The 27,653-nt window shown below is 47.4% G+C and overlaps 1 long non-coding RNA gene across 1 annotated transcript in view; it reads right to left on the reverse strand.

Annotated features, from left to right (window-relative positions):
• LOC112987552 (uncharacterized) overlaps window positions 1–23,673 on the reverse strand; it is a 59,303-nt gene extending 35,630 nt beyond the window's left edge. The window contains exon 1 of the long non-coding RNA XR_003260296.2: window positions 23,466–23,673. This is a non-coding gene — a long non-coding RNA (uncharacterized LOC112987552). The remainder of the gene's footprint in view (window positions 1–23,465) is intronic.
• Between the last annotated feature and the right edge of the window lie 3,980 nt (window positions 23,674–27,653).

The raw sequence follows: 27,653 nt of genomic DNA on the forward strand, positions 1-27,653 counted from the left end.
TACCTGCAAATTAGCACTGCTGCAGCACCTTAGGCTGCCGCTCTGTCGCCAGACGAGCTCCTGCACCTACGCTGCTCCCCACGTGCCGCTTCCCAGCCCTGAAGTACCGCTGTCCTCGGCGGCTGGAACTGGCGACTCTCACGCGCGCACAGCAAGAGGGAAGGACTCCGACCGCCGTGCCTCCCGCCTGAACGGATACCGCCGGGAACACACACAGGCGTCCAGCCCTCATAGCCACCTCGCTGCCCTGGCACCTAGGCTGGCGTGCTATGCTGCTGCTCGTAGCTCAGCAGAGCCTTCTCGAAGCACTGCGGCTCAGCCAGAAAGCTATTTTAAATGGGTGAAAGGAGAAAAAAAAATAAAGAAAGAAAGGCCAGAAACTGATTAGCTGGTAATTAAATTCTGCAACATCTGCTACTTGCTACCATTTGTTTTATTATTTCTATTTTAGAAACTGGAATACACTGAATTTTTGCCGTCTGGAACTGCTGAACTGGCGTGAAAAATCTGACAAGCTAGTCAACAACAGCAACTGGCAAAGAAAGTACAGCAGGAGACACTGAAACATATAACCTTAATGCACCTTAAAGCAGGGTCCTTCTTCCAGACCTGGATGCCTAAAAGGAGTTCAGTGATTCTCAAAAATCGGTTCACAGCTTTCTCGCCCTTCTGGCTGCTTAATGTTAAACCCCTGTAGTCTTTACCACTCTGTAGCTCTGGTCTTTTCCCAGGAGGAAATGCAAAACCTCTGAGGACTTTTCTTTTATGACAAGCAATGACCAAAGATCAAGATCCCTTCCTACGGCCCTTTGCAATCCACTCAACGCGGCTGACAAGAAGGCCCCTGGTAACTGGTAATTAGAAGGAAACCCTCATGCCTTTATCTTCATGCAAAAGCTTTCATCACACGCAGAGCTGGTGTGGTAAGACTTACTGCAGTGCCAGGGGAATTCGTGGTTGGTGCTACTGTGAGCTGAAAAGTAACTAAGATATCAGAGAATGCTCAAAAGCAAAGAAAATACTTGAATTATGATTTTTTTTGTGTGTGCAACAGACAGACTGTTTGTTCATTTAGGTACAACAGAGTTTAAAACCAAATGAGGTGTTAAAAGGAGTGGACTAAAAAAGTACGGCTTTCATCTGAAGGATGCAGTGTGGCTTTGAAAGGACTCAGAAAAGCTCTTCTTTCAGGGAGATAATAATTATTTTTTTGCTTTGAGAAGTCCAGTTGGTTGAATCTTCACAGGCTTTCATTTCTCTCCTCCCCTACCTCCTCCGATTTCTACTTCAAAAAAAAGGGGTGGGGGGGAAGAAGCTCCAAATAGCATCATTTTGTTGATCAAAACCCTGTGCTAAATGACGGCCCAGATGAAGAAATCAGATTTGAGCTTTTCATTATCACCAGATGAAAACAACACCTAACTCAGCCTTCATACGCAAAGGAGGAATACAACAGGCTTCAGCACACGAGCGGCGCGGTGATCTCTCACGGAGCGCAGCCCGCGGACGGCCCGCGACCACGGTGGATGGGGATTTTTCTCACTTCTCCATGCACCTCGCGCAGTCAATAAGCGCAAAGCGCTTCAGAGCCGGGCAGGCAGCGGCGAGCGGCACAGGAGGTGGGGAACTTCACCTGCCTCTCCTATAAGCTACTTAAAACAACACTCCAGGTCTGGCGGTTAGAGGAGTGGCGGACTGCTGCCAAAATCCTACAAGCAAAACTCCTAGCAAATCTTTCTGGCCTGGGCTGTTCCCCAGGCTCCCCAGAACAGTCTTTCAAGAAAAAAAAACCCTCATCTGGGCTCTACCTGCTGTTAAGGAAGAACAGCTTTTCTGGCCGCCGGTGCTAATCTGTGCCCTTTAATTCAGCTGGGGCTCACCGGAGTCGGTAGGAATCATTCAGCGGGCGATGGATCAGGCTTCTGATGAACCTGGCTCGCTTAATCCACTCATGCTTCAAACTGCTTTGAAAAGGCATTCGATCGAGATTCGAGGCACGGTTCTGCACCTGCTGCTGCCATCCTCTCCTCCTCCTTCCTGCAGCAGGCTAAAAGGGGCATTTACACGGGCGCAAGGTCCTAGCTTTGCAAATTCTCTGCTCCGAGTGCTCGTCCCCAAGCCGCAGCCGCTCTGCCCTCTCCGCCCGTGCTCGCAGCGGGCCACCCTTTTTCCCCCGTAACGCTGATGCGGTGATGCCGTCTACCGCTCTCATTTTTTTAATTGCTCTTTTCTATCACCACCCTTTACAAGTCTTATTGCCTCAACAAAACCTTTCTACCATCCAAGCTAGATTTGTCCTCCCCCGTATCCAAATAACCATATTTTATGAGAAAAGGAGCTCTGTGCACACATCCAGCCTCATGCATAGTTAGAGAAAGCCGTATCATCTAGCTCTGGGCACAGGCATTTAGAAGAAAATGGTTTTCTTTCATCTGTCCAAGTAAATCTCTTCCCAACACTTGTAAGCCTGATTGCTGCCAATCTCAGCTGCAGAAACACAGCCATTTGGAGGGGAAGGCATTAGTAACTAAAGGATACTCATAACATTTAAAATGAAGCACTTACTATTTTTTCCATCCCACCTCAGGCTGTGTATCTTTCAGCGGCTTGCTATCTGTTCTTTGGAAAAAAATAGATATTTCTCTGTTTGAGCTCCGTCCTTTACAGTCCCCTGCCCAGACATGAAAGTGTTTCTGCTTAAAGGGATGAGCTACCTTTCCAGCTGGGGAACATTTACAGTCTGTATGGAAAGCGTGGTGGGCTCCCACTTCACTGCCCTTGCTTTAAGAGCAGCAGGAAAGGAAAATAATTCCCTGCAAAGAGCCGAGCTGCGGGGATCGCACCGGCGGCGGCAGATAACCATTTCTGCCTCGGCCTCACGGTAAACGCGGCCCGGGAAAGACCTGCCGAGCAAGAGTCTTTCGCAGGACTTTTAGCTCCAGGTGGGCGACGCTTTTTGGCAGGGCTGGTGCGGTTCCTTTGTCACTTAAACACACATCTGTGGCATTCATTTCCTGGCTACCCTGTTCCAGTGTCACCACGTCTTTTGTGGACCGAAGAACCGAATTTGTCAGGCTACGGTATGTTCCACAAAACACTTGCCACGAACTCAATGTTTCCGCTGTCTAATGGCAGATGTGAGACAAGTTTATCAGTTCTCATATTCCTGTTCTTGAGGGATGGATGCCCCAGAGCAACGGGAAGCATCCCACTAGCCGAGTTCCCTGGCTGGCGAGAAAAGCTGTGGACTGCAAAAGCCCGATTCCCCAGGCCTTTAATTCCCGTTCGTCATCGCTGAGGCAGCAGTAATTAAAAAACAGGGGTCTGATCGGGAATCTTTCCTCAGGAGCTAGGCAGCTTCTGCCCTTGCTTTAACCGCTTTCTCACAAGCTCAAATAACCAACTCATTTCTTTTAAGTCACTAACTTCAGTGGGAGCAGGAGTAAATCCTAAAATCTAATGGATTATGGCTCGTCTTTGTGAATTTACTCCTGGGTAAATCACTGGGCCCATCTCTGGGGCATCAGGTACCATCACTGGCATTTCTGCTTTGTTGCTCTTTAAATTTTTGGCTTAGTATTTTCTTCAGTGTGGCCAGGATGGAGCTGGCTCATCATCTATCTGAAAAGTCTCTGCTCTGAATGAAAGCTACAAGCTCAGAATATCACACTTATTTTTTAAAAGTAACGCAGACAGCAGTGTAACCTCCAGACAAACTTCTACAAGCAAGTAACTGAACTTCTTCAGAAAAGAGAGAAAAGAAAAGATGTCTTAGTTCAGAAAAGCTGTTCTGGGTTGCCTGAGGTAGCATTTGTCTGCATCCTTCCTGCACCCAAACAAGGCTCCACTTCTCCCCGGCTTGGGCACCCTTCCGTTCTCCACTCCTGAGCAGTGTTTGCCCTGCAGCATACTTGCATTTGCGGACATCCTGGGTTAACCACTAACACAGGCCTCAGCATAACCCCTCTTCTTTCTATTTTTTATTTTTTTAAATGTGTAGCTCTACAGCTACGAGGGGAGAAGAAAGGTGCTCAGCTCCCTGGTGAAGCTTGGCATTTGTTACAGATTCATTCCATTTAATATACAGTATTTTTCTAAGACATTTAGACATCTGCCTTTTCCGCTGGTGGAGTTCCACTTTCAGCATGCATATGTTAAGACCGGGGAAAGATTTGAGCTGAAGATATAGTTTGGTTTCTAGGCTGTAGCTTTTCTTGCCCAGTTCTTGTTCAAACTGATAAATGCAGCTGCTGCCTTGTCAGACAGTGACATTATTTCCTCCTGGACATCTCCATCGACTTACACGTTACTGCCAACACATGTGAGTGGACTCACTTCTTATATTCATTTGTTTTCTAATGTAATCTTCAGCAGGGACTTGCTGGGATTCTCAGCGGGTTTGTTTTTTCATAGCTCCTTATCAACTCATGTATTTTTTGCAGCACTGGACAGTACGTTGGTCTGCGCTCGCCTCCTGGCAGAGCTGTTGCCTACAAAAGCTGCGTGACTGGCAAAACGTAGCTCGTGCCACGTTATGCTGCGGAGCGCAGCAACCGGATTGCATCTGCCTGCGTTGTGCCCTGGCACACAGCAGAGAGGAGAGAAAGGAGTCCCAGCTGGCCACAATGCTGAACCATCCTCACGCGTTTTCGTTGAGTTGTGCGTAACTTCACCGTGATACAAGGATCTGACAGTATCATTTCAGATGTCAGACCATAACATCTCCCAGGACTCCAAGTTGAGTCACGGAGCCAAATTTTTTAAAAATCTATTAAGCGTATAAAATATGTTTTTGTCATTCAGTACTCAAATGTTCTTCTTCAAGCGAAAAATCTGGTTAATACATGATTGCATCAATTAAAAACAGTGTTTCTGCTGCTGGCTTCTCCTCAGCTAATTTCTGTATTCTACTTGAAATCATGTGGGAGAAGATGCTACCTATCATTGGAAAGGAAGCAGCATCCTTGTGACAACAGTTTGGGTTATTTTCGTTCTTTTTTGGACAATAAGGTAATTCCTCCAAGCCCTTTTCTCCTGGAATCTTTCCACTCTGCCAGGCGCGGTGGAAGCACTCACTGATTTTTCCCAACGGTCTCAATGCTGAGAGCTTTTAATCATTTTCCAGTACTGCACCCAATCACATACTCCAGACTCAGGCTTTCCTCCTTCTAGGACTAAAGCAAACAGACTATACTCCAACTCCAAGTGGCTATTGAACTTACTACAGCACCTGCTTCGCCTGGTAGTTTAATTCCAACATGCAACCACCTTTCTGGAAGCAGGAAATCGAGTTACGAACGGGGACAATTCAGTCCACAGACTTTTGTCCATTTTGGAAAAATCCCTTACGGTTATTGCTGTTTTTCTTTTTGTTGCAGTATTATCTGGTAGACGCAAGAGAGGTTGTGCCAGACACTACAGAAATGCTCAGAACGAGTTTGCCCCATCCCAGAAGGCTTACAGGCTACATCAAGTCAGCAAACAAACAAAACCCGGTGAACAGAAACTACGGTAAGGCGGCTCGCCTGGGACCAGGTAAGAGGCAGAGCCGAGGGACCCTTCCAAGGCACGGGTGCCCCTTTACGGCATCCTTCGCTCTAGCTGCATGTCGCTGTGCCCTGCTCTCCGCAGCAGCGCGTGAGGCTGTGTCCAGCACCGCACCGCACCGCAGCAGCGGGGCCGTCTGCAGGAGCCGTCGCTGACGGCGAAGACGGGGACACCCGAGAACGAGGGCCGGATCCGTGCGGAAGAGCGCACGCACGTGAGGCGAGAGTGAAGACAGCTCATGTCGCTGCTCTGTAACCAAAATAGACTCCACCAGGCTTAAGGGCACTTTCATGCATCAAGCAGCAGCAGAACAGCTTCTCCTAGACACTGTTTGTGAGGTGATTAACCCAGACTGTGGCATACACGGCCACTTCCCGTTTCCGCAGGATTTCTTTTGCTGAAGAAGCTCGTTGACATTTAGCATAGATTAGAGCACATGAAAGCTGAGTTCATGACAGCCTGCTTTCAGCAGCGGCCGGAGAAAGTATCTGCACACAAAGCCAGCAGCTCGCTTGGATGTCCCAGACACTCTGGCCCTGCGCCGAGGCCTGGCATTAGCAGAAGGCCCAGCCTAGTCTCACTCCTTAGGTAACTAACTCAGGTGTGCGGGTTGACAGCTGCTTAATAGGCGCAACAGTGACACAAAACACTCCAGCAGTCCAAGGGCAGCATTTCCTCCTGACAGACCTGTTCCTCGGATGTCTCCGGAGAGAATGCAAAGCCTTTAAAGAACAGGGGCCTGAAAATGACCCTGCAAAGATCATCATGAGCAGCCTACCGCTGGGAGTGCGGGTCTGTTTTCCAGAAACCAGCCCCGTCCATGACCATTCACCTCCTTTAGCATCAGCAGGGAAGTTTTCTTTACAAACACCTGCCATGCAAAACCCACCAGAGAGCTGCACAAATGACCCATTACCGAACAGTGAAATCTTTGTCCTCCTCCTGCATCTCCCAGCTGCAAAAAGAGAAGCACAGACCATACCTGCACTGTGCAAGGCAAGGTGCCGTCAAACTACTGCTGATCACCTAGCTGTGTTCACACTCAGGCAGCTGCTGCTAGACTCCTTCCAGGAGCCAAGTTAATGGTACTGCCAGAACAGTAAATGGAGATGTGCTGCTCAATTGGAGCTGTCTCAGGCATCTCTGCACTTAGTGGTATGGATATATTGTTCACCTGATGTATAGCACGGGCCTCAAAGCATTTCCCTCCAGTGCTATTCGGAGTCGCAGTCTTTCGAGGTATGCATGGGCATTAGGTTACAACAATAGCATTTTCAGCTCATCCCAATGTGCCTGAATATTGCCACACATATGTTATGAAAAATTACCTGCTGTTGGGAGAGCTCGGCAATACAATAAGCTCCGCATCAACATTAATGAACCCCTGTCTCTCCTGTGAGAGAAAGTTAATGTAATAACAACGTTATATTCAGCAAACAAATGCTTGAGACAATTTTTTTAAGCACCAGACAGTAAACAGGACCGAAAATATCCTCATGAATTACAAGAGTCTAAAATCCTCTACTGAGAAATTAATTTAATAGCAGTAAATACTGGAACAATTTCCCCCATGCGAAATGCCACCGCAACGTTCAGTTAAAAGCTTCGTTTAAACGGCACATGGGCACTTGCATAGGGATATAAATATATTTCATCACATAATGATATCTCAGCTACACAGGGGAGCAAAAACGTTCTTCCCTACTGTACTCGCCTTGGGGCAAGGGCTGTGTCCGTCTCCGCAGAGGGGTTGCACTCAGCTAAGCAGCTCTGACTGTGGCCAATCTACAGAGCACTGGTGGCCTTGGGAGATCTGACCTCGTCCTATTTTCCATGAGACACACTGATTTTGGATCCATGGCTAAAGTTAAGCATTCATACAAACAATTGCTATAGTTGCCGAGATTGTAACGATCACCGAACGGAAGACAAGCATCCCAGGAAAGAAAATAATATTCAAGACCATCAGCAGAGGGTGTGGGAACAGGGAAGCATGGGTTAGGCCCCAGATCTGCAAGGGTTTCTACACACTCATCTGCAATTTCAGCTGTCTGAACAGGCGCAGGACAATGAAGCTGTGTTTATAATAATTTGTGGCTGATTTGTGCTGGGATTTCTCCCTTTCATTTATCATAATGGCAGAGGTGGTAGAAAAAAGAGCAAGACGGAACAACAGAGAAATTGCAGGAAGAAGAAACATTTCAAGAGCTGAAGGAACAAAACGCAGGCTTACGAAATTTCTCAAAATTCAGCCTCTCTACTTGGGAGAAAAAAGATGTTGCTTTTCAGAAACAACTTTAATCTGGCCATGGAAAAAGGGAAGGGAAGCGATAGGATTGTTAATTTCAATTGATTTTTTGATAAGGTTTCATATCCTGCAGGGGCTTCCTATCTGAGAAGTGACATCTGCCGAGATCACCCATCAGGGTCTGAATTCTCCTGAACGCAATTAGATCTGAGCGAGGATAGCAGAGATGCTATGGTGGCCTTTAGGGAGGAAATGGTCTTTGAAAAGAATTATGTTAATCAGACTAGCCTTCTCCCTGCATCTGTTCTGCTGTTATTCTGGGTAAAATTAATAGGTCTAAGGAAAGATCTGATCATAATGACAATCTGGTCTTCGCAGCAGGAGATTTTATAAAGGAGTTGAACTGTGGCTCATTGAAAACACTTAAAGTAATTAGTTACAGGGCTACTCACTTTCTTTCCTTTTTAATAATAATAATGGTTATTAATGTTTACAAATTACAGCAACTCACTGAAAATGAAAGGACGACTGGAATGGTTACCCAGGGAAAGCAGGCGCTTCCTTTCAGCTCTCAATAATTCAGCATCCGCACTCCCTTGAAGACAGATTTTCACTCACCCAGCTCAAGTAGCCACTGGAAACAATCCCTTTCAGCAAGACTACAGACACGTTGAGACTGAGCACTTATAGATATAAATCAGTTTATAATTATAAATCTAATTATTCAGATTTAAAAGAATAAAACAGAGGATGTTTGCCTCAAGCCCTTGAGTCCTTAAAATATACTGCAGCAGAAAGCACTCCTAACAGCTTCAAAAGAGTCACCCCAAAGGTAATTCAGACTGCAAGGCACCTCAGACACGCTTTGTTCTTCCCAAGAGTCTGCTGTACTCATTCCCTTCTGCAAACACTACAACGGCGGTTTTCAACATCTGGTCTGAGCACCCCTGGGGGTTCACGGGTTACTTCTAAAGCAAATACCAAAGGTAGCAAAGACAAGGTTATTGAGAGATTTCAGCTCGCTCTGCACCATGCACACCTCCCCTGGAAATGTTCCAGGGATTTATGGATCTAAAGAGGCAGCCTGGAATCGAGGAGCCCTGGCTGCTAACTTAAGCTCACAATGACGGTGAAAAGATGTAACCACCTTGTACCAGAGCAAAAGGACAGCTGCCGCGTCACAGGAAAGCCATGATCCTGCCTGCAGAATGCCTAGGAAAGGTGAACAGAGAACCACTCAATTTATAAATATGTAGAAGAAGCGCAAATCATCCTGAACTTTAGGAAAGAAGAAAAAAAGATAATTAAAATATAAATAGACATGTTTGTTTCAAAGATTTACGGCAAGCGCTTGACTCAGTCTGAAGATTAATCAGGGAAGTATAATTATGTCTTTGCACAAAAAAATTATTAAACTCCTCCCCACCCCAAACATCCATGGAAGAATGGAGAAGGGAACGCAGCTGATGTGCCTACAGTTGCCAAATGCTGCGCAAAGTTGAAGGTTTAAGACAGCTGATTCCAGAGCAGAAAAAACACACCTGCTGCCGAGATTATCCCGTACTGGGGAGCTTGTCACGCGCAGGCTGACACGCTTTGTTCTACACCGGAGGCTTCACCGAATCTCCCTTCATTTCCTCGTCCCCATGGAGATGTTTCACTTCTCCCTGAAACTGGACACGTTTATCCTCTCATTTCACTCCCTGCAGACTAGGCCACTTTCCCAGCAGAGCCCTTTCTCCTCACAGCATCCAGAAATGGAGTGAGCCGACACGGGGCAGAGGCAGCCGCAGCCCCTCGCTGTGCAGACGGCGTCCACGCGCGCCGGGCTCGCTGCTGCGCCGGCGTAAACCTATACCCACCTTCCCCATCTGCCCAGGAAAGGGATCACGGCACAGGCAGCCGGAGCAAGCACTGACGGGGTTATTTCTGGATTCTAGTGTTTGGACAAATGTGTGTGCTCCCATTTCCTCCCCTGTAAGATGCTGATGACACCACACCAGCCACGCAACGAAACGGGGGGTCACACGTTGTGCAGAGAGGACTCTGGCTCCTCATGAAGATGTGAAGTTTGCATTATTACCTTACCATTATGGGAAAAGCCCAAATAATTGACTCCTCTCTGAAAGCATTTTAGCCGACGTTCCCATCTTTTTAAGGCATGCTGTACTGGCTGGATTAGGGAAATCTCAGTCTATTGTTTCCCTCTCGGTCTCACAACAAATTCTCTGCACAGGTCAGGAGGCAGAGGGTCGGGGAGTTTATCCAGATACCTCTCCGAACCTCAGCCTGTCAGGACACGCAGACGGGATGAGGAAGATCAGGTGAGAAAGCCTTCGAGTTTCTTGGACCCTGTCTCTTGAAAGAAGGCACCACCTCATCTCAGATGCCTGTGCAATGCCAAACACAAGGGACGCCATCCCAGCTGGGGTCTCCACGTGCCACCTTTGCTAGCTATTGAGGGTGGCGCACAGTAAATATTAACGTCTTCTAAACCTGCTAATATTCTCACCAAAGTGTGCAAAGGCAAAGTATGTGAAAGATGCTTGACTAAACATTTAATTTAGATTTAATGAGACCTTTAAGGTATGTTAATTCAATTTCAAATTGTTATTTAAGCAATGCAAAAATGACAATCATCGCATTTCTGGGTTGCTTTGTCACAGCCCAAAAGCGGTGCTCTGAGGCAAGGAGCTTTTGGAAGAGGGAGTTTTGGCAGCTGAAAAGCACAGCAGTCAACCTGTAATGCACAGCCCGGGTGCCCTATCACACACCTAAACGGTGCTCACTTACCCCAGCTGCCTAACCGGGGTAAGCCAGAGGCATGGCAACTGTGGTACGCTAGCTCGGTCACGACTAGAGAAGCTGTTTGCACTAGGAGCTAGTGTGGAAAGGCCCTAGTTATCTTCCGGCTTCTCTTCAGTCTCCGTATCAAGCACTTCTTGCAGTCCTGTGCTCACATTCGTGGCTCTTCTCCCGCCTTTGATCTGAACTGCTTCCAAGCGCCCGGCAGATGCTTCTGCTTCCTGGTGCAAGACGTGGATTATAAGGGAGAGGGGGAGCAGCCGGGGTGTCACGTCACGTTTTCCTGCTCCATCTCTCCGATTCCCCAGCGACGCTGGTGTCACATCAGGCAGAAAGCACTGAGACCCTAACATGGCAACAGCAGCTGTAACCAGCAGCAGTAACTGTCTCTCAGTGACAAGGGGGAAAAACTAATCTTGACTTGCTTTCACTGGAGACTCGGTGGAGAAAATCAGTACTGGAATGGTGGGGGGGGACGTGGAAGGCTGCAGAGCATGCTCATGGGGCTGCTGGCTAACATCTCGCTATTAAACAAAATGATAACGGACTGCCGAGAAGGGAAAGCCCAGCCACAGAAACAACGTCCTTGCACAAACACAAAAACCCCTTATTTTTTTGGTACTCGTTACCAGCTTTGTCCTTCTGTAGTTCTTGTTTCATCTAACATAGATTTTCCTCTCCAGAGCAATTCCCCCGCCTCCCCTGAGCAACTGGAGCTAATCAGTCTTGTTGTGGGACCAAGCAGAGAGGCCAAGGATAGGATGGACACAGAGTCCAGCATCCCCCCTCGCCCTGCGGAGGGCGAGTCCCTGACCATACCTGCTGGAGACAAGGGATGGAGGGAATTTCCCCGACGCACTGTGGAGAAGACACTCGGCTCTGCAGCGATTTGAGTGCTGGATACGGCATATTTTGCCAGCACTTAAATCATTCCAGTAATGGACAAAGACTTTCTCTCTCTTTTTAATTAATCTCTTTTTATTCCCAAGAGAAAAATCCTTTTACCCTTGTATGTTTGACACTGTTTTATTTCATAGTTTGCTTAAAATAGTCTGGATACGTCCCAGTAAAGGAAACATTATAGCTGAAGCTGGTAGAACTGCCTAATGTCAAAGCAGCTCATCGCTTCCCATTACAATCCTATTTTCAATCACTTAGAGCACTGCCAAAATAACTGTCTGGGCTGAAATGTTACACAGGAGGGCTAAGTTCAGTTTAAGACAAGCACTCAAAAATTAGAAAGTGCTAGATTTTGCAACATTTACGTTGCACACAGCTATGGTAATATGTTTATAGTACAATGCATATATTTAAAGGCTTTTTTCCTATGTGTAAAATCCAAAACTGGCAACTGCAGCATGAGGAGGATTTTAACCCGCCGGCAGATCACGGCAGTTCAGGAGAGGGGCTGTCTCCCTCACTATCTGTTTACATACCACCGAGCACCTACGAGGCCTCTGAACACTGCTGCACTGTGCATAACGGCTACTGAGAAATGCCTTGCCAGAATAACACCACGTGAAGTGAATGGAGTCGGGCCAGTTCTTTACCACACTCATTTGTCTGTTACGAGCCCATCTTTGCCCCTTCATGCAGGGTTTTGAGGGCATATTTCTGCAGCAGGGACTGTTTTCTGTCTCTGCAACCTCGGTCCTGACCGCAGCTCTGGATGCCCTGCTGTTTGCTTTCGCTACGAGCCATTAAAACCACGCTAAGGCAGTTTGGTCTAGCCTTACAACTGCTGGCCTTGCCACACGGGGCAAAGCGATTTCTCCTCCACGCTTCTGCGTCACCTCGCCTCTTGCCTACGGAAGCCGCAAACCCTCCAAGGACGATATTCGCTCTTTCCACTTCTGTGTTGAGCATAGTAGGACAGAGATCTCACTCGGGACTCTAGCTACCATAATGCAAAATAATAAATAATCAACAGCAGCTAGGCACCTTTGCCATTAATTAAAAAAATACAATACCCTAAAATCAATACAACATCCAAACAACATTACTTTTCACCTCCCCGTCTTCCCACGTACAAACCAGCTGTCAGCAAACACATCCTAAATCAGCCTTCCTCCCCCAGCGCCTCCCCCGCGCCCGGCAGGCCTCCCGGAGCCGCGGCTCCGCGGTCGGGAGGGAGCGAGGGAGGGAGCGAGGGCCGTGCGGTGCGGCGGGCAGAGCGGGCTGGGGTTTTCCACCTGCGCTGCCGTACCCTGGCCATCGCGTCTAACGTTTCATCTCGTTGCAGCATAATTCAGAGTCAAAAGAGCTTCGGCAGCATTTTAGACTCACATTAGAGCAACTTAGTAGGAAAGATGTTAACAACGAGGTCAGGTAAGGTCAGGTAAGCAGAATGGTTCAAGTGTTGCTATGGAGTTTGCTGAATTAGACATTGAACATGGAGAAGCTGGTTAAATGAGCTGACCCTGGCTACCCCGCTGTGCCCTCTCAGACAGAGGGACACGCCAGGAAACTCTAATGTGTCAGTGCTCCATGGGATTTTCTTCTCTCTTTCCTTTCCCTCCTTGCACCTCCAAAACCATTTCTCCTCCTGCCCCTACGCCAACCGTCCGGACACACTGTTGATCACAGGGCTGTGCCCGGGGGCTTGCCGAGTCTGGCGTTTCCGGCCCAAGAGCACAAAGGTTGCTCACATAAGCAGAACGCAGCCACTGCCTTTGCCCCACCATCCCTGCTCCAGTGACCCCTTCGCTGTGGATAGCATCGTCCTTGCCACCACCCAGCCGTACCATCCTGCGCTGCTTGGATCTCACCGAGGGGGACCACTCCCGGCCGTTCACCCTTGCGTGCATTCGCTGAGCCTCTCTCTTCCCTGTCTGCCCTGCTGTAGTTGGCCAAAGGACTTGCCTCCCAGCGTGACGCACCTTTTGCAAGTTCAGCTGGGGACTCCATGGTGGTTTCCTCTTTTGCCTGTCATGCAAAGTTTTGTTCACCTTGCCAGATGTATCCCTGAAACGCACTGTGCTTACACCTCCCTGCTCCTGCCCTGCACCATCTCCAGGCAGTCGGTACCCTCACCTGCAGCTGACCGGGGATACACCTCTCCGACTTGCAGCGACGGCATTCGGGGCCAACCTGAGCGTCTCTCCGTCTGAAAAGAAGCTCTTTTGTCCGCTCCCCTCCTTTGCTTGTAGCCTCTGTGGATTCTCCAAGGACATTTCAAGGCATAATTATCGTGCTAAGTATTATTGCCAGAGCTTGTATGACTGTCTCATAATCCTGTGGGTGCTGCTCAGTGAAGCTTCTCCATAACCCCATTATAACTGGAGACTCTCGGGATGGTGGGGGGAGGAGGTGGTACGTAAATGTAGTACCATCAGCCTCACATTCCTCCCCAGAAAAGGATCAAGTGGCCAGGCCAATGAGAGAGATTGATTTGTGGGGAACTGTGTGAGTGTGTGTCAAACCATGTGTGACGAGCACAAAGATTTGTTTGACATCTCTTTCCAAGCAAGGTCAAGTTGTACTTTGTGGCTGCTGATCCAGGCAATCAGCGAGCTGGGGTGCTGCGGAGCCCTCCCCTGGGTCCTCCCAGGAGGGCGACTGCCATTCCCCCACACTTGTTATTACACCGAGTGGGAAGCTGGTGGCCAAAGAAATGAAGTTGCGCTCCCTGCCATTTCTAGCTGTGTAATTTCACCCCAGTTGCATCCTACCAGCCAGCTGTGTTTGCAATAACAGCACAGAACGTACCTGCTTTGACCGCTGCGGTTCTACTTTCCAAACCTTTAAGCGGTTTCCCCCACCCTCTCCTCCATCATTTATTTATGCAGCAGCATTTGCTCAGAGTTGGGAAAGTTTTCCACATGGAGCCCTTCTGAATACAGCATCAGAGAGCTGTTTGCCAACTGGAAACATAAAAGGAGGAAATACTGCGCAAGTAGCAAACAGCTTTATAGCCTCAAAGTTGCTCCCTGTTTGTGGTTCTCTTCTCTGAGACTCTCTCACACCCCCAGGCTGAGCAGAGGAGGGGTGAGCAGCAGACTCAGCCCAGCAGGTTTCTTATTTACAGTTGGGTTCAAGGCCCCTTCGGGGAGGGCTCCGTCAGAGGAGCGCGAGCCTTCTCTGTTCATCTCACATGCCAGCTGGGGAGACGGGTCTCTGCTCTTAACATCATTTACTTTTATAGACAAAGCTGTGACCCTGGACTTTTTTTTTAAGCTTATCCATCATGTATTTCTCTCCTCTCCTGCTAATAATCAAGCTGAAAGGAGAATGGTCTGTTAGGAGGGAGGACAGAATTTATTCTGCAGTCTCAGGGTCAAAGACGAAGCTGCCAGCTGGGAATTCCTACCCTGAACTTTCCAGCGGATGCAACGGGGGGAACAGCAGGCCTAGCCGGGGAACGCGAGACCACGTGGAGCCCCCCTCTGCTAGGGACCACGAAGAGTGCAATCTATGCTCCCAAAATAGCCGAATGGGGCACCCACTTTGCTTCACACGACCGCCAACTGTTTGGCGGCATATAAACCCGAACAAAGTCAACAGAAGGGCCACCCCCCAACGGCACATTCGGCGGGAGCACGGCTGGAACATGACCGTGGCACTCAATCTCACACCCTCTAGCGACTACTGTAAGGAGTACCGAAGAGAAGAGAGAGCACCAGAGCCATCTTCCCTGTGCCCAGCAAGCCAGGGGGTACTTTCCTATTTTCAGGGGATTTTTCTGCAGCCTTTGTGGTTTCCATCTGACTTCCTTGTTCAGCACTCACCGAGCAAGACCAACATGTGCATGTATCCCCCCCTTTACAAAATTCAGGAGATGAGAAAACAGAAGGCAAAAAATAGTCGGAATTTTTGCACAGCAACCAAAAAGAACATGCCATCATTGTCCACTGAGCTAAGCTAGAGAGCCTTAAGTACAGTACCTCAAGTGTTTTATTTAGTGTATCTGGAGAGAGAACAAGTAAAATAACTGAGTTCAGGGATAAGGCCAAGATTCCTGCGGATTCAGAGAGCTGAAACTATCAATACAAGAGCTCAGAGTGATTTTCATGAATCAGGCTAGCAATGTCAGATCTTCTCCTCTCAGTTGGAAAGAGAAGACTGAGAAAGCTTTTTTTTTTTTTTTTTTAAAATGAATCTCTGCCTCCAAAAGAGTCCATGGCATCCTTGAGCTCTTTAGCAATCATCCTGTACCTCATCAGCCTGATTCTGAGAGAAAAAGAGAGGCACCTCCACTCTCCTCAGCCAGCCAGGCTCCCGCAGAAACCGATGAAGAGCCTGCAACATATGTTGGGCTGCCGGCAAAACGTGTGTTGTGGGGCTCCCCCACTACCCAATACATTTGAGCTGCCGGGGATTGTCCATGATTTAGCATCACTACATTATGTCCAGCCTCCACACACAAAAAACCCCAGGCACACAGGTAGAGGAAAGGCAGTTTCTCCCTCCATCCGAGACTGAGAGATTCATACATGGCCATCAACACACAGGATCTCAAGCAGAGACAGAGGCACACCCTCATGTCCTGCGAGCAAACAGATGTGTGCACACATGCACGCATGCAGTTACTCTGCCCACGGACGAGCAAAGGCATTCGTGTTGCGTTGCTTTAGCATAGCATTGAATTTCAGAAGTCCTAATCTATCATTGTCTTTTCTTCTTTGATCTCTGAGCAAACCTCGGAGCCATTACATCTTTGCAAGCAAAGGGACGGAAACACTCTAGGCTATTGAGGTAGGTTTTTGCTTTGTTTTTTTTTTCTTCTCTGTGCATAAGGAACTTGGAAAACAAAGTTAGATATAATGAACCCCCTTAAATTATTTGAAGTATAAAAAGGCCTCAGTGCACGGCAGGCAAGCATCGGGGAGGGTGGGAGTGGGGGGAAGAGCCAGCTAAAAAGCTACTGCTGAGCATATTAAAGAATGGCATTATCAAGTGGAACAGACAAGACATGTATATAATGCGTAAGTAGTGTTTGCTGCTTCTCCAAACAACTCATAGATCACTAGGACACAAGCTCCTAGGAAGAGCAAAAAGAAAAGAGAGAGGAATGCGTGATAGCATCAGAAGAGACGTGTCTGGTGCTGAGAAACAGAAAAGGGCTTATCAAAACCTGGGATCTAGATACAGCTTGACGATGCTTGTTGACTTCTGGAATAACAGAACAGACCCTGAATACAAGTGCAGCGAAAGGAGGTACCTGGGCCGTGGCAGGGAGCTCGAAGCGCTTGCCGCAGGAGCTGCAAGAGACCAGCCTGTGGTGGGGGGAGAATTTTACCTACGTATTTTTTTTGGGTGTAAACAAAGGAATCTTGATTGGAGTGCTCCTCAGTGGCCTCTACCTCCACAAAGTGTTTGGGGGTTCCAGCTCCGGAACAGGATTGGAAGCCGGTGACGAAATCTGCCTATGCAACAAGCTTATATATCCCTATAAAGGAAATACTGGCAGAGAAGCTGAGGATGGACGGGGACTAAAGCTACGAGGGCACTCTCTCGACCCGGCAAACAGCGTAAAGGGATGGGCAGCGCTAAAGAGAGACGTCTTTTTGGCCAAGGAGCGGACTTGGCACTTGGGAAAATCGAATTTCACCACCTCCCCAGGGTTTTGCATTTAGATCTTCCATTTCTGGCCACTGTTACTGCAGACACCCAGCAAAACTCTGGGCCCCCCACCTGGAAATTTCCATCCGCAGCTCTCTCCAGCAGCCGCTCTGAGCAAAGGGGGTGTAATTCATGGGCCAACAAATAAGCAGCTCAGCAAGCTGGGCTGGTGAAGCTCCATTTATGTGAAGCATAAAAGGGATTAAAATTCATTAATGCCCTACAAATTAAAGCACTAACGATGGCAACCGAGTTGAAATGGTTGAACGGGGTTCAACTGGGCCTTTTAACTTTCTCCCACCTAGCAGCATTGTTGTCACTGTTCCAAGCTAGCACTTTTTAATATGCTATGGCAGCAGCAGTGCTGACCCCAGACAATGAATAGGGCCTAATAGTTAAGCATTAATCTGCCAAAAGAATGACCTTCAACCACTAAAGAAGAGATGTTTTTAAAAACTCATAAGTGTGAGGAAGGTTCATTTGCTTTCTCATTTAGCATATTAAAAGGGTATTATTGCTACAAACAAGAAATCTAAATGAGCCCCCAGTTGAAGCTTTGGATAACACTTTAGATTAAAGGTGCAGGGTAATGATTAACATGCAGTATATAAACCGTTTATCGTTCACAAACAAGGCAAGACATATTTTCTCTTATGATAAGTAATGGAACGTCCGTAATGAAGCTGCACAGAGACAAAGGAGTAATACAAAGAAGAGGAAAGCGTTGGGGAAAACACATTGATCTGGTGGGCTGTGGCGGCTGCCCGCCCCGGTGAAATGCAAATCTTGCTCAAAGGTAGTTAATTACTGCACTCCTTGCCACTCGAAGGAGCCACCGGAGAGAGCAGAGCGCTCTGTGAACAGCATCAAGGTCGACTGTCTCCCTGCAGAGTCTGCAGCAAGGCAAACCATCGCTCTGCCATTGTTGGGCTGTTTGCTGTTTGTTGAACAATTTCATTCTATCTACATTTGCTTCTCAGCGACTGAATGTGCTAACAACATGCTTTAATTAATTAAACAGCAGGATAGAGGTTACAGCATGAGAGCTCGGGCCTAGATATCTGCACGTGCTCGGCAAGGGCAGAAGAACAACATATGAGCTATTCGAGAACTCCAAGGTGCAGGAGATACGATCACCCATTTTCTCCGTGCTAGCTGGTACCGTTACAGACATCCTCAAATTCCAAATATCTCTGAGGTGAGTTTAGGTTGGTACAACGCTGAATGACTGCATGACTTTACAGACCTCCTTTGTAAGCAACAGAAAACAGGAATTTCATGAGAACAAATATCCTGTCATTGCACTTTCATTGGCGGCTGAAGGTGCTATTGAATGAGCCCTCAACAGCTCACTTGAAAAGGAAAAGGCTACAGGGTTGTGTTACAGCCTGTCAGAGCAGCAGAGAGACCACTCCCAGAGATAAGGAAAGGCTAGAGTCCAAAGCCGCTATTTTCCCAAATTTGTTGACCGAGGCAGAAGATCTGAAAGCTCTTAACACAAAGCAGGCGTTGCCAAGGACGCGATGAGCTGTCCCAAGGGAATCTCCTCTTCCACTTGAACACAGTGGCAATGTCTTGGCTGAGAAACTGCCTGCCTTTGAGCTGGCAGAGGGCACTGAAAACTGGCTACCGGTGGGAGGCACCACCTCCTGCAAATTGTTGGTAATTGTCCTAACCCGATTTCACTGTCCTTTCCCTGCGTTCCAACTAGCGTGATCTCTACCAAGCTGTGTCGGAGAGAGGGTACTGTTTGCAGACACTGCAGTTCAAAGTGCAGCTGGCATATCTGAGGCCTAATCTGCGTATTTCAACAGCCATTAAAGGCTGTCTTGCTCCTTTCTACCTTTACCAGGGGTTTCTTTTCTCCTTGCAAATTTGCAAAACCTTCTTTGCCAGAAGACCCGAGTTGTGTGACTTTCATATCTCACCTTCTAAATAGATTTGTCAGCCACGCTCTAGCTACGACAGCCCCGATCTCCAGCTCCCTGGATTTTGGAAAGCATAAAAACAGCTAAGGGCAAAAACTCACAAGTCAAGTTAAAGCTGTGAATCCTTCCCCCACGCTATTTTTGCAACAGAGAAGGGGAAAAAGGAGATGGGAAAGGTCTTGCTAATACAGCATAGCAGGGAAATGAGATTGTTATTATTTGTGGGTTTAGATGGATGCTTTCAGACCTCCTGGTCCTTTCAAGCACATCTGATTAGAGGTTACCGCATAGGGAGAGCAAGGTCCTCTTAGAGACAGCTGTCCCCATGCTGAATGATGCAGGCTCGTGCTGCTCTCAAACTTACTGGCTCCTTTCTTTCCTTTCCCTATTTGAATGCAAAGACATTAGGGGAAGCAGTAGCCTTGGAAAGCTCCTCTGACTGAGAAATCAGTCACTTTAATTACCCTCTTACACTGTATTTATCTCAATGAAAGGTCCCTTGCTCCTTTGTCACTGACTGGCAGGGTTAGCAAAAAGAACTAGGAATGATCTATATGTTTATTTATTTATTTCAACAGCACCGCCACAGGGAACAGAGCCTCTCCCTATAAGCTTTTACTATGGCCCATGAGCTTACAAATTCTGCTTAGCCCCGACACACGGAGGATGCCAGGAGTAAAAACAAAGCAAAACAGGTCTCTGGTTTCTACTCTCCAGTCTGCTACAGGGTTGGGTGACTTTAGCAAGTCCCTTTGCTTCAGCATTCCCAGGTCAAGGGCAAGAGGTGAGAAGTTTTGGGTGGGAAAGCGCATTCGATACATTGCAACTGGACTTAGCCTAACAGCAAAGACGTGAAGCAATTCTAACAGGGGATGTCTCTAGTTCAGCCCACTAAATCCCCCTAAAGGTTTGTTTTTTTCCCTATCTTTTCCAGCTGGAAGGAGTGGTATCATTTAGCTTCAGTCCACGTGCATTTGCAGACCACTGCCCTATTTTTGTCACTGCCTGGAAGGTGGCTGTGTGTGGGTCCTATCGCACAACAGACTGAAGGAGGGAAGACGACGAGGGGGACAGCACTGCTCTGACTGCTGCACACCCCCAGGAGCATGCATTGCACACGGGATACTAATGAGGGCACCACAAGCCATCGCACACTGACAAAATGCATCTATCGGATGCAACTTCTTTGCATCCTTCTGCAGTAAGAACCAATTGCCACTTCTACGGAGCTACCAGCACTCTCCACCAACTGCTCTTACACCAGCCCTCCAAGCCGCAGCAGACGCAGAAGGAAGACGTTCTGACGAAAGCTGTAAGTCAGGAGCTGTATAATAATGTGTCAAAGAAGCTAATATAAGAGGACCTTCAGATGTGCTAGCAGTGCAAGAAGTCAGGATAACTTCCCTCCCCCTCTGGGAGATCAGTGCTCCAGTTGAATGAATAATCTACAGAAGCATGAAGCTGTTGCAAGAGGTGCAGAGGAAGGAAAGCGCCTGCATTCTTCTCCAGAGAGCCTCAGCTTGTAACTCTGCCTGCACGATAAAGACCCAGAGCTTCTGCCCGTTCACACATGGCAGAGCCTACCGCCCAGGGAGGTGGTGCGGGCAGCGGGCCTGCAGCAAGCTCAACCTATTGCCAGCACCTAAGAGCTGGGCTGCGTGCGGTGAGCTGGCAGAGCAGGGCTCCAGGCTCACTGCAGGTGCAGTGTAAGTGGTGTGTGTTCACAGCAGAGCCTAAGCCTGACCAGCTAAGGGAAGCCTGCTCAGAAGTCCTAGAGAAAGTGTGTGTGTGGGGAGAACAACCCTCAGGAGGGTTTCGGAGTCCCTAAAGTATGCATTAATCATCAGCCCGCTCCTAGGCATGATTCTTACTCCCTGCATACAACCAAACCAAGATAAGCTGTAAAACACCGCTATCCCCTCACTGCCAGAGATCTGCATCCCAGACAGCAAGTTCTGGACTTAGCTGGGCCCAGCTGCACCTAACAGCCCCCAGGGGGCTGCTTTATCCAGGGGCAGCTCTGCCAGGCCTTGCTAGGACTAACCAGCAAGGTGCCAGGCTCTGCTGAGCCCTGCCAGGTATCCTCTCAGGATGTGTTTGTGCCAGTGATTCAGATGTTGTCTAGCGAACACTGCAACCTATCCAGTTTCAGGTTAATTGTACATGCTGACAAGTAGGAGAGGAGCAATGTCCCGAAGGCGCACACAGCTGATGGAAGGGATCTCGCTGGTGCTACCGGAGAAGCGAGGCTGTTCTCCTGCTGCTCCACTGGACAAGGCAATCGAAGACGTGGTTATGGCTGTTCTCATGGCACAACAGGGTAGAGAAAAGGCAGGAAGAGCCCCTGGAAATGGCTCGGGGAGGCAGCTCCCCAGGAGCCCCGTCGGTACGAAAGGCCAGAAGAGGCAACAACCCTGGCAACTGGACACTAAGACAAACATTCTCCATTTGCGGGGGAGAGAGTGAGCAAAAAGGAGCTACGTGAACAGAAAGCAGGCAACAAGAAGCAGAGGGAAGGGGAGAGAAGAGAGGGCAGGGAGGTCAGCGTGGCTCTTTTTCAGTCCCTGGAGTGCTGCTGTCTGTGGCAGCCCCAGCATCCGAGAAGCACTTTCTGCTGTGACAGGGTTTTTTCTGTGATTGACCCCAATTATAGAAGTCAGACCACATGGGCTGAGTGCGTCACTCATGTCAGCCAGGCAGCCGCGCAGCGCCTGAAAACTCAGCTACCCAAATACATACAAAATGAAGGGCACTACCAGCAGCAGGAGCCGGGGGCGAGGGCGGCCAGCGGAGCCGCGGGGAGCAGCCTCCCACCTCACCTGCAGACCACAGCGGCGGCTGCAGCCTCTCCGGGAGGGCCTTCGACACAGAGACGTGCCCACGCTCCGCGCACCACCTCCGGAGCCACGGCCAAGCACCCGCTGCCACCTCCGCGCCCGCTGCGCGCCTGCCCCACCACCCACACCTGCACAGCTCCAAGAGTCACCAAGCAGCGCAGACCGCGCTATGTATCTGTTTAAAGCTGTTCCGTTAATTTAACACAGTTTGACTCTTTTCAGGATAACATCACAAATGCAGGAAGTCAGAGACTTAGGGAAGCAAATGTGTTTTACATGCTCAGTGGAATTAAAGACCCGCACACCCAGTAGCCTTGTAAGACTTTGCTGTCTGATGCCTCCGATAATCCACCTGCATTTACACTGTGCATTGCAGTAGATGTTGGAAACGGCCATGACGTGAATCCACAGAACAGAAAGCCCTGCCCTGCTCTCCCGTTTCCAGCTGTTGCCAGGAGCATCCTGCTAGGCTGGATCCAGACAGAGGGGAGCAACGTGCCTGGAGACGACCCGCGGCCTCTCTGGTGAAGTGCTCAACAAACAGCGCGTTTGGGTTCCTCTCATTTCAAGTGCAGGATAGTGAAAGAACTAGGAAAAGGGATTTTTTTCCAATGCAGCCAAGCAATTAAGGAGCAGAGGTTACATAGCAATCAGTAAGTGTGATCTCCAGAGGCCACGCTTATAGACACAGAAGGGTTGTTTGAATACACAAAGTTTTAAAACACTACCCACAGTCATCCAAGACATGTACCTCCAAGCAAATGCACTAAGCGGCCACCCTGCCCAGTCAAGATTTATGAGCAATCCCAAACTAACTGCTCTGTGCCGTATCATAACAGCGTGCCAAACCCTGCGAACTCACGAGCAAATTAATCCGTTTCTCCTAGCAGCTAAGTGCAGTAACAAACCAGGGTGTCTAACACAAACAACTGGCCAGTTTCACAGTTCAAACCAAAACGTTATTCTTGTTACAGGAAGAGTTTAATTACTTTGTAATTATTTGGGGGTAAACACACTTTCCCCTCTGAAGTCCTGGTATGTTTTTCAGCAGTGACTTGCCCTTTGAGGGGGTGAGGAACGTATCCAAGTCAGTGGAGACGCAGAAGACTGGAATAACACTTGGGCGACTAACTCTTGCACTGCTGTGGGAATTGTCTGCACATCTAGCTAGAGCACAAGCTCCCAAACATGGGGAGACTGAGACAAAAGACATTTCAGCTATACATCTAATACCCTCCCTATGTTTTTTTTTTTATTACACTCACTCCTAGACAAGGTCAAAGACCGATAGTGCTAGGGGCAGTATGCATACAGTATAAAGACGCATGTTAAACATCAAGAACACAACAGTATTTCTGCCGTATAAATGGGAAAACAGACTCACCCATGGGCTGAGGGAAGCTGCTAGAAGAACACCTCGCTGCATCCAGCTCTCCTGAGCTGGGTTGCTCTGCAGTGAAAAGATGCCAGGCCCTCCCATGCCTCCTTGAGTGCTGCAGCCAGGTGGCCCTCATCTCTCATCTGCCCCTTGCTACTCACATGCTAGGGCCTGGGGTCCTGCTGTCCTCCTCAGGATGCATCCGCTACTCCTCGTCCCCTTCTCGCTTCAGCTTGCAATGCTCTGCGATGTCACTCTGCTTCATCTGCATTTTCTGTAAAAAAGAAATTATGCTCTGCTAAAAAGATACTTTTATTATTTCATTCCACTGTTACTAATACCTGATTTGATTCTATTTGTTCCATTTTACAGCTTGTCTCCTGCAATTGCCTAGCTTTAGAAACAGTTTTATCTGAGCGGGTGAGACAGATTATAAATAAATTTTATATTGCACTTTGTATTTTAAGCAAATTTGAGAATTTCCTGATTAGGTGCCTTCCACAGGAGGGCCTTGTTCAGTCAGATAATTGCAACCTCAATCCTTCATCCTCCTCTTTTGTTCTCTTCCCCCCTTGGCAAAGCTGCAATCTTGCACAAGAACATCAGCAGACAAAACCCCTTGAAAATAACTCTCCAGAAGAAATCTAATTTACTTTTTAATCTGGTTCGGAAATTTGCCAGCAAAATTTCCACAGCAAGCACAACCATTTATTACTACTTATCATACTGGCTGGATTTGCGCTCCTGATTTGGATAATGTAGCAGGGACTGTGGAGGGGGTGCGTGTGTGTGTGTGTGTGAGAAGAAATGAAGGCAGAATTCTTTTGATACATTATTTATTTGATACAATCTTCCCCCTGATAAGATCGGTAAGCAGAGGACAAAGCTGTGACCTTATCCAGTTCAACTGCTTATATAAGAAAATACCAAGCATATATATATTCATTTCATTTATTTTGTTTGGCAGGTTCTTTATATATTTATGTTTATATATACTTGTAAATATATCTGTGTGTATGTATATAACCACTCTTGTTGGGGAAAGAACTTTTACTTGTTTCCTCATGAAGACTGGCTGGACAAAGAGGATTTGATTGCATTTCAGATTCAAGGATCCTCTTCTCAATGAAAGAAATACTTGGCTATTGCACTATGTAAGTAACCGATATTAAAAGCATTGCTCTCTGAAGCTATTACAGGGTTTGTTTAATGATGTCTCTAATTAAAGTGTCCACTACGAAGGCCATGAATATGTTCCATGCACCATCTTTTTGGATAAAGCAGAGAGAATGCAAGTATATGCTTGAATGCATAATGTTGGTAGTTTGCAGTTAAATCATTAGACTGAAGTTCATGAGATTTGGAGCAATCTGAGCTCAGCCATAAAATTTATTTTATAGAATTAGACAAGTAGTTTGAATGCCCTGTGCTCCTACTCCTGATCTGCACATCAAAAGAATACTTCTTTCTTGCTTTTTCCTTACAGCCTGGGCTACTCAGACTGCATGCCTGGCAGGGCAGGGACTGTTTCTTCTTGCACGTCCTCACCGGGCCGTGCACGACAGGGCTGTGATTTGAGGCCGGGCGCGAGGGCTGCGCCTGGCTGCGGGGCTGGGACTCCCTGCTGCCTGCTTCCAGCGGGGGATCTCTCTGGTTTATAGCTCTTTTTAATTACGCGGATTCTCTGGCCAAACAGCATAGCTCAGATGCTGAAGTTTTAGGCATAAAAGTTTGTCTCTCTCTTTTCCTTTTCAGAACTATGCCTCCTGTGGGAAGTGTAAATATAGAAAAATGACAACATGTGCATTAATGCTCGTTAGAATGTCATCATTATATTCTGCAAAGTGTCTGCCGAAGGGATCCCTAAAGGACACTTAGAAATGAAGCAGCTGCTCCAGATTTGTTCCAGCTCACATCTTGAGGAAAATGACATTGAGATAAATACAGCGTTGCGAGCATCTTCTGAGCAAAGCAAAAAAGGAGAAGGGATGGTTTTCTTTTGCATCAGGTCCGACGCAGGACCTCAGCACACTCAAAGCTTTCTTGCCCTCTGCCTTTTTACCATTCACCACTCGCTGCAACAGTTGTGACAGCACGAGCAGGTCCACACAACAGCGTGGTGCAACGCGGAGGTAGTTACCCCAGCTACCTTTTTTCCAGCCAGCGTAGATAGCGGGAGAGGTTTAATTGCAGCCCGCGGAGGTCAGTACGGGCTGAGGCAACCTGACCGCGCTGTCGTTCCTGCAGAGCCACGCAAGCCCAGGGCAGAGCTACGCCACTTCCCCGTGGGCACACACCTAGCGTTTTTACTTTTTTTTGACAACTTTAACCCGTGTTAGCAAGGCTTCCCCTACACCTCGGCCTTGTATTGCTGTCACAGAAATGAATCATGGTTTCTATTTTGTCTTAAAAAAAATGGAAGGGAGAAATTCAAAAAATTAAAACAAACTTAAAATGGTTTCTATGAAATACATCTTTGATTTTGTTATCTTTGGCCATAAGCTTTTCTTCTACTAAGTTAATGATATACTGGCGTGGAGCACAGTGCTAGCTGCAACAAAGCACTGTGCTTTATTATTTATTTATTTATTTTTACCAACCCTTTCATGATTTTGAGACTCCAGCCACAAAAGGCTCAAGTTTCATACATATGGAAACACCATGAGACAACTGAGCCCTTGGGGATTTCATATTCTTTGCAAAAAAAACAAAAAAACCCCCAAAAAACTAGAATATATATGTGACAAAACTCTCATATATATTTTAAGTCAGATTGTCATCTCGTGTAAAGCAGCACAATCCCACTTACTTCAGTGGAGCAAGCAGATTCATACAACAAAAACTTTGAAACCACAATACTTATAAACGAACCCCAAATTTCCCAGATCCTAGGATGGTACCATCTTCTAACCTGTCTTTGTCTGTATGATGCCACGAGAGAAGGGAATTCAGGAGTTATGTGTTTGTGAGATAATCTCCTCCTGCCTGCACGCATTCACAGTGAAAGCCTTGAGATAAAAATGCAAACAGCCTCAAGGGCGCTTACTGCAGAAGAGAGAAAGGTTAAGAATTGTGATTGACCATGAGAAGATCCAGTCTTACATTACCTAGAGACCTTGCACGCTTTCCCTATATCATCACCCAGCAAAAAAAGAGAAAAAGCATTGTCTTCAATTTTCCCATCTCCTAGGAACCCATATCACATCAAGTATCAAAGTCACAAAGCAGAGCTTTTCTATTCAGAAATAACAAATACCTCATTTTCTTAGAATGGTTTTATTAAAGCTCACAGATGGAGGGGTACCGCCCTATCTCACAGGTGGCAGAATCGCCTTTTTCACTCGTAGACAATACTCAGACACCCAGAAAACGGGGAGGACAGGAAAGATCAAGTAACACGTGAAGCATTATCAGTTAACCAGCAGGAACCATTCTTTCTTCTGTGCTGGTACTGAAATGATGCTTCACCATGCTATTAAAAGAGAATGAATATGCACTGCAGACAGTGTCCCCAAGGCAGCAGATGATCCCATTGTCCTTTTTTCTCCCCCCCCTCCTTTTTTTTCCCCCAAACCATCTAATGCAGACCCTGAATATGCGGTCCTATTCCAGTTGGTGGAATTGCCACTTCAGCCTTCAGATTTATTTTCTCATCCATACAAAGAGAATACAGAATTCTCTGCTGCTTCTTCAAAATTGCTGCATGGAGTTTTTGGACATAGATTAAGCAGCCAATGTGTCTCCTGCCACAGGTGGCTGCATTTCAGTAATAGGTTCATAGCATTGCTATAGGAGTTGCATTTTATTTTCAATTTTTAATTGCAAAATACCAACATGAGATTGCCATAGGACAGATGTATTAAGATTGCAGAGTGCTAAGAAAAGTCCTTTGGACGTATGATGAGCACGCGCGTTCAGTTCTGTTACTATTTATAACTGAAACTTGGAAACTACCTTCTAAATCCTGTAAAACAGTGTTGAGGTTTAGCACTTTCTCACCTGCAAGATCTTTTGCTGGCAGATCCTGCTAGCACTATGCCACCCACTTTTAGGACGTGTGTCCCAAAACAGACCTACATATAAGTCCACCTACTGTAAGATGTAAGTAAATACATCATATCCCTATTTGCATGTTTTCGTAAGCCTTAGCCCAATTTATTCTTCTACCTTATCTGGGGGTGGGGGGGAACTGCCTGGGAAATACACTTCCATTTCCTCATGCCATTGGCTGTCAAACTGCTTAATAACTCGCACATCACTGAAGTTGAATATACTTTATTAAAAATGTATGTCTCACTCCAGAAATCACCCCTTGGCAGTGTTCAGCCCTTGACAGTACTGTTCCAATG

The sequence above is a fragment of the Dromaius novaehollandiae genome, chromosome 21, assembly GCF_036370855.1.
Source record: "Dromaius novaehollandiae isolate bDroNov1 chromosome 21, bDroNov1.hap1, whole genome shotgun sequence".
Taxonomy (NCBI): Eukaryota; Metazoa; Chordata; class Aves; order Casuariiformes; family Dromaiidae; genus Dromaius; species Dromaius novaehollandiae.